The 6,476-nt window shown below is 50.9% G+C and overlaps 1 long non-coding RNA gene across 2 annotated transcripts in view; it reads right to left on the reverse strand.

Moving 5' to 3' along the window:
- LOC140735132 (uncharacterized) overlaps positions 1–939 on the reverse strand; it is a 48,521-nt gene extending 47,582 nt beyond the window's left edge. For both annotated transcript variants that reach the window (XR_012100702.1, XR_012100701.1), the window contains exon 1: positions 336–939. This is a non-coding gene — a long non-coding RNA (uncharacterized lncRNA). The remainder of the gene's footprint in view (positions 1–335) is intronic.
- Between the last annotated feature and the right edge of the window lie 5,537 nt (positions 940–6,476).

Here is a 6,476-nt window from a genome sequence, read left to right on the forward strand (position 1 = left end):
CCTGTCCCAGCACCCACCTGTTCACTGTGTATCTCCCTGCCCCAGCATCCATCAATTCACTGTGAATCTCTCTGTCCCAGCACCCATCAAGTCACTGTGAATCTCCCTGCCCCAGCACCCACCTGTTCACTCTGAATGCCCCTGCCCCAGCACCCACCTGTTCACAGTGAATGCCCCAATCCATCACCCACCTATTCACTGTGAATCTGCCTGTCCTAGCACCCACCTGTTCACTGTGAACGCCTCACCCCAGCATAAACTTTCCACCCTATTTAATACTTGTTTATTGTTGTCACATGTACCGAGATTCAGTGAAAAGCTTTTGTTTGTCTGACCTCTAGACAGATAGTTCCTCACATTCAGGTGGTCAAAGGGAAATCAGCGTTGGAGTTACATAAAAGTGCAAAGCAGGCAGACGGTAAGAAGCAAGGGCCACGGCCAGGTAGGTAGTTGATAGTCAAGAGTTCATCTTCAACCTACAAAAGGTCTGTTCAGCCCTGGTGAAGGGTCATGGCCCGACAAATCCCTCCAAAGATGTCTGACTAACAGTTCCTCCAGCGTTTTGTGCATAGCTCTGTTCAAGAGTACACTAACTGGGGGCAGAAACTGCCCTTGAGCCGAGCACGAACCAGTGCTTCGGGCTTTTGTACCTACTGCCCGACTGAAGACAGAATGTCGGGGATGGGGTGGGGGGTGTCTTTGATTATGTTGATTGATTCCCGGAGACAGCGGGAAATGTAGTCGGCGTTAAGGGGAAACTGGTTTCGTGATACTCTACTGTTACTAACCTACCCTCACCCAGCAGGAAGGACCGGTCTTCAGGTAGGTGGGGAACCCCCTCCCTCTCCCTTACTCCCACCCCACTATTCCTTTGCAGCGCTGGGTCCACGCATCTACTCATCAGCCGTGAGGATACAGGCCGCCACCGTTCAACCAGTGCGGAGGATGGACTCGGAGCCCGGCTGGAGAAGGCCAGGGGGCTGAGGGTGAAGGAATTGTGGTTAGCGGTTCACGGCAAAGGAGAGGCTGCAGAGTGGAGCGACACCTCCTCCTGCTGGCGCACATCACTGCAATTCTCCGGCATGAACGGAGCAGGCGGAAGGGGTCGGTTTAGTTAGAGTTTAAGTATTAGTTTAACTCGTTCAGCACAACGTGCTTGGTCGAATGACCTGCTGCGGTGCTGTTCAATGGTCCCTGTTTAATTCATGAACCACAGCATACTGAAAGCCACGGGTACCAATGTACACAGAGTGACAATGTTACAGCCCTTCAGCCCTCCAAAACGCGTCTGGACCATGGCCTGCTATACTTTGCCTATTTAAGTGGCATCTTTAGAAAGTGATTGTATCTGTAAAACACACAAAATGCTGGAGGAGCTCAGTAGGCCAGGCGGGGTTTAAGGGTCGGCACAACATTGGGGGCCGAAGGGCCTGTACTGTGCTGTACTGTTCTATGTCTATGGAAAAGAGTACAGTCGACGTTTAGGGCCGAGACTCTTCGGCAGGACTGGAGATGACGAGCAGAGTTAAAAGATGGGAGAGGGGGAGGGACAAGCACAAGGTGATAGGTGAAACTGGAAGGAGGAGGGGTGAAGTAAAGAGCTGGGAAGTTGATTGGTGAAAGAGATACAGGGCTGGAGAAAGGGGAGTCTGATAGGAGAGGACAGAAGGCTATGGAAGAAAGAAAGGTGGAGGTGTGGGGTGGGGGTGGGGAAGCATCATAGGGATGCAATGGGCAGGTGAGATAAGGTGAGAGAGGGAAATGGGAATGGGGAATGGTGAAGGAGGGTGGGGGGATTACCAGAAGTTCAAGAAATTAATGTTCATGCCATCAGGTTGGAGGCTACCCAGACAGAATATAAGGCGATGTTCCTCCTCACTGATATACAGGAGCCAACAGCAGGAGCACCGGACACAGTATATGACCCCAAAAGACTCACAGGTGAAGTGTCGCCTCACCTGGAATGACGGTTTGGTTCCTGAGTGGTAGTGAGGAAGGAGGTGTAGGGGCAGGTGTAGCACTTGTTCTGCTTGCAAGGATAAGAACCAGGAGGGACAAATAGACAAGGGAGTCACGTACGGAGCAAACCCTACAGAAAGCAGAAAAGATGGGGTGGGGGAGGGAAAGATGGTAGTGGGAGCTCGTTTGAGTTGGCAGGAGTTACGGTGAATTATGTGTTGGATGCGGAGGTTAGTTGGGTGGTTGGTGAGGACAAGAGGAACCCTATCCCTGGTGGGGTGAGGGCAGACGTGTGAAATGGAAGAGATGTGGTTGGGGCAGCGCTGATGGTAGAGGAAGGGAAGGCCCTTTCTTTGATAAAGAAGGATATCTACTTTGTTCTGGAATGAAAAGCCTCAACCTGAGAGCAGATGCTGTGGAGACAGAAGAATTGAGATCAGGGTGGGAAGAGGATTAGCCAGGCTGCATCTATGGAGAAGAGAAAACAGTCGACGTTACAGGCTGAAACCCTTCTTCAGAACTCTGCATCTGTATCTGTATCCAAAGAGCTGATTATTGAACTACAGGAGGAAGAGCGTAGAACAGTACAGCACAGAAACAGGGCCTTCAGCCCACAATGGCTAATCTCTCCTGCCTACACAATACTCATATCCTTGCATTTTCCTCACCTTCGTGTGTCTATCTCAACATCTCTTAAAAGCCCCTGATGCTTCTGCCTGTGCCACCACCATGAGCCAGCCTCATTCATCTTCTCAGTATTCTTGTTTTATTTGCAGTTTGTCTTCTTTTGCACATTGGTTGTCAGCTTTTGTGTTTAGCTTTTCATAAATTCTATTGTATTTCTTTATTTTCCTGTAAATGCCTGCAAGCAGATGAATCTCAAGGTAGTATATGGTGACATACTTCTATACTTCGATTTTGACTGACTCCACCAACTGGCAGCACATTCCAGATACCAACCACTCTCCTGGTTAAGTGCTTAACCCTCAGTTCCCCTTTAAAACTATTTTCTCTCACCCTAAACCCATGCACCTCTTGTTTTCGGGGAAAAGATCCTGACCCATCTCTCTCTATTCCTAACTACCATCTTGTAATTTTATAAAGCTTTTCCAGGCCACCTTCATTCCAGGGAAAACAGGCCTGACCTGTCCAATTGTAGACTCATACAGGCCATTCAGCCCAACTTGTCTGCAGTAACCAATGGACTCCTCTCTGAATCAAACCCCTCTCTCAGCCCCCAATGCCCAAGTGTTGATTGAACCACTGTAAGTTCTGTTAGTGCTTCTGCTTCCACTGCTCCCTCCAGCAGTTTGTTCCTGGTATTCACCCCTCACATCCTTTCTTTACCCTTTATGGTGGGATGTTGATCTGCCTGCACATGATCGATCTCCATCCATTCTCTGCATATTCACTACGTCCACCATCTCATCTGCTTCTACTCTTCCCCCGGCACCCACCACTCCCTAGAAAAACTTGCTTTGCACATCACCTTTAAGTTTTCCTGCTCTCATCCTTTAGTTTTAGACATTTCTGTACTGAGGAAAGATACCAGCTCTCTATCTATGCTTCTCAAAATTTTATAAACCTCTGTCAGGTCTCCCCTCAGTCTCCACAGAAAACAAGCCATTTGTGCACCCTCTCTTTATACCTCATGCTGTCTAATCCAGACAGCAACTCAATAAGGCTCTTCTGCACCCTCTCCAAAGCCTCCACATCTTTCCTCTAATGGCGTAGCCAGAACTGCACACAATCATCCAAGTGCAGCCTCACTAAAGATGCACATTGCTGAGAGGATCATTGGGGTCTGTCTTCCACCCTCACAGATATTTATCAGGAGCGCTATATGGGCAGGGCCCTTAGTATTGTTGATGTCCCCTCCCACCCACCCACAATCTCTTTGACAACCCCCCATCATCAGGCAGGAGGCACCACAGGATTAAGACAAAAATTGTTAGGATGGGAAACAGCTTCTTTCCCCGAGGCTGAAAAGCTACTCAACTCCTTGCTGCCACATCACATACAGTAAGCTACCAAAGCATTGTGCTGTTTACTTTTTAACTTGTGTCATATATGCACCTTATATGTTAATTTATTTGTTGTGTGTGTTATATGTACTGTGTTGTTCCCCTTGGCCCAGAGGAACATTATTTAATTTGGCAGTATATTGTACATGTAAACCATTGAAAGAACAATAAACTGAACTTGAACATGACTTCCTTATACATAACACCCTGGTGATAAAGGGAAGCAGGACACACGCCTCCTTTACCACCTTGACTGCTTGCATCGCCATTTTCGGTGAACCACGAGCTTGCACCTCAAGCTCCCACCAGACATCAGTGCCGTTAAAAGACCTGCCCTTAACTATCTACTTTCCCCTTACATTTAACCAATTGCAACACCACACACTTCAAAGTTCAGAGTAAATTTATTATCAAAGTACAAGTAAGTTACCATAGACAACCCTGAGGGCATTTTCTTGCTGGCATTCATGGTAAATACAAGAAACACAATCGAATTAATGAAAGACCACACCCAACAGGATGGACAAAAAACACACAAAAGACAACAAACTTAAAATACAAAAAGAAATAATGACAATAATAATAAATAAGCAATAAATATTGAGAAAATGATATGAAGAGACCTTGAATATGGGTCCATAGACCCAGTGATGGGGTGAGTGAAGTTCTCCCCACTGCTTCAGCAGACTGAAGGTCGAGCGGTAATAAATGTTCCTGAACCTGGTGGTGTGGGTACTGAGGTTCCTGTACCTGCTTCCTGATGGCAGCAGCACAAAGACAGCGTGGCCTGGAAGGTGGGAGTCCTTGATAATAGATACTGCTTTCCTGCAGATGAGCTCAATTGTGGGGAAGGCTTTACCCATGACGGACTGGACAGTCCCCATTCCTTCACCCATGACGGACTGGGCAGTCCCCATTCCTTCACCCATGAAGGACTGGGCAGTCTCCATTCCCTCACCCATGACGGACTGGGCAGTCTCCATTCCCTCACCCATGACGGACTGGGCAGTCTCCATTCCCTCACCCAGGACGGACTGGGCAGTCTCCATTCCCTCACCCAGGACGGACTGGGCAGTCCCCATTCCATCACCCATGACGGAATGGGCAGTCTCAATTCCTTCACCCATGACGGACTGGGCAGTCTCCATTCCCTTACCCAGGACCGACTAGGTAGTCCCCATTCCCTCACCCATGACGGACTGGGCAGTCTCCATTCCCTCACCCATGACGGACTGGGCAGTCTCCATTCCCTCACCCAGGACGGACTGGGCAGTCCCCAATCCTTCACCCAGGACGGACTGGGCAGTCCCCATTCCTTCACCCATGACGGACTGGGCAGTCTCCATTCCCTTACCCAGGACGGACTGGGCAGTCCCCATTCCTTCACCCAGGACGGACTGGGCAGTCTCCATTCCCTTACCCAGGACGGACTGGGCAGTCTCCATTCCTTCACCCAGGACGGAATGGGCAGTCCCCATTCCTTCACCCAGGATGGACTGGGCAGTCTCCATTCCCTTACCCAGGACGGACTGGGCAGTCTCCATTCCCTCACCCAGGACGGACTGGGCAGTCCCCATTCCCTCACCCAGGACGGACTGGGCAGTCCCCATTCCCTCAGCCAGGACGGACTGGGCAGTCTCCATTCCCTCACCCAGGACGGACTGGGCAGTCTCCATTCCTTCACCCAGGACGGTCTGGGCAGTCCCCATTCCCTCACCCAGGACGGACTGGGCAGTCTCCATTCCTTCACCCAGGACGGACTGGGCAGTCTCCTTTCCTTCACCCAGGACAGACTGGGCAGTCCCAATTCCCTCACCCAGGACGGACGGGGCAGTCTCCATTCCTTCACCCAGGACGGACTGGGCAGTCTCCATTCCTTCACTCATGACGGACTGGGCAGTCTCCATTCCCTCACCCAGGACGGACTGGGCAGTCCCCATTCCTTCACTCATGACGGACTGGGCAGTCTCCATTCCTTCACCCAGGACGGACTGGGCAGTCTCCATTCCCACACCCAGGACGGACAGGGCAGTCTCCATTCCCTCACCCATGACGGACTGGGCAGTCTCCATTCCTTCACCCAGGACGGACTGGGCAGTCTCCATTCCTTCACCCAGGACGGACTGCGCAGTCTCAATTCCCTCATCCATGACGGACTGGGCAGTCCCCATTCCCTCATCCATGACGGACTGGGCAGTCTCCATTCCTTCACCCAGGACGGACTGGGCAGTCTCCATTCCTTCACCCATGACGGACTGGGCAGTCTCCATTCCTTCACGCAGGACGGACTGGGCAGTCTCCATTCCTTTACCCAGGATGGACTGGGCAGTCTCCATTACCTCACCCAGGATGGACTGGGCTGTCTCCATTCCTTCACCCACGACGGACTGGGCAGTCTCCATTCCCTCACCCAGGACGGACTGGGCAGTCTCCATTCCCTCACCCAGAAGGGACTGGGCAGTCTCCATTCCCTCACCCATGACGGACTGGGCA

The sequence above is a fragment of the Hemitrygon akajei genome, chromosome 11 (genome assembly GCF_048418815.1).
Source record: "Hemitrygon akajei chromosome 11, sHemAka1.3, whole genome shotgun sequence".
NCBI lineage: Eukaryota > Metazoa > Chordata > Chondrichthyes > Myliobatiformes > Dasyatidae > Hemitrygon > Hemitrygon akajei.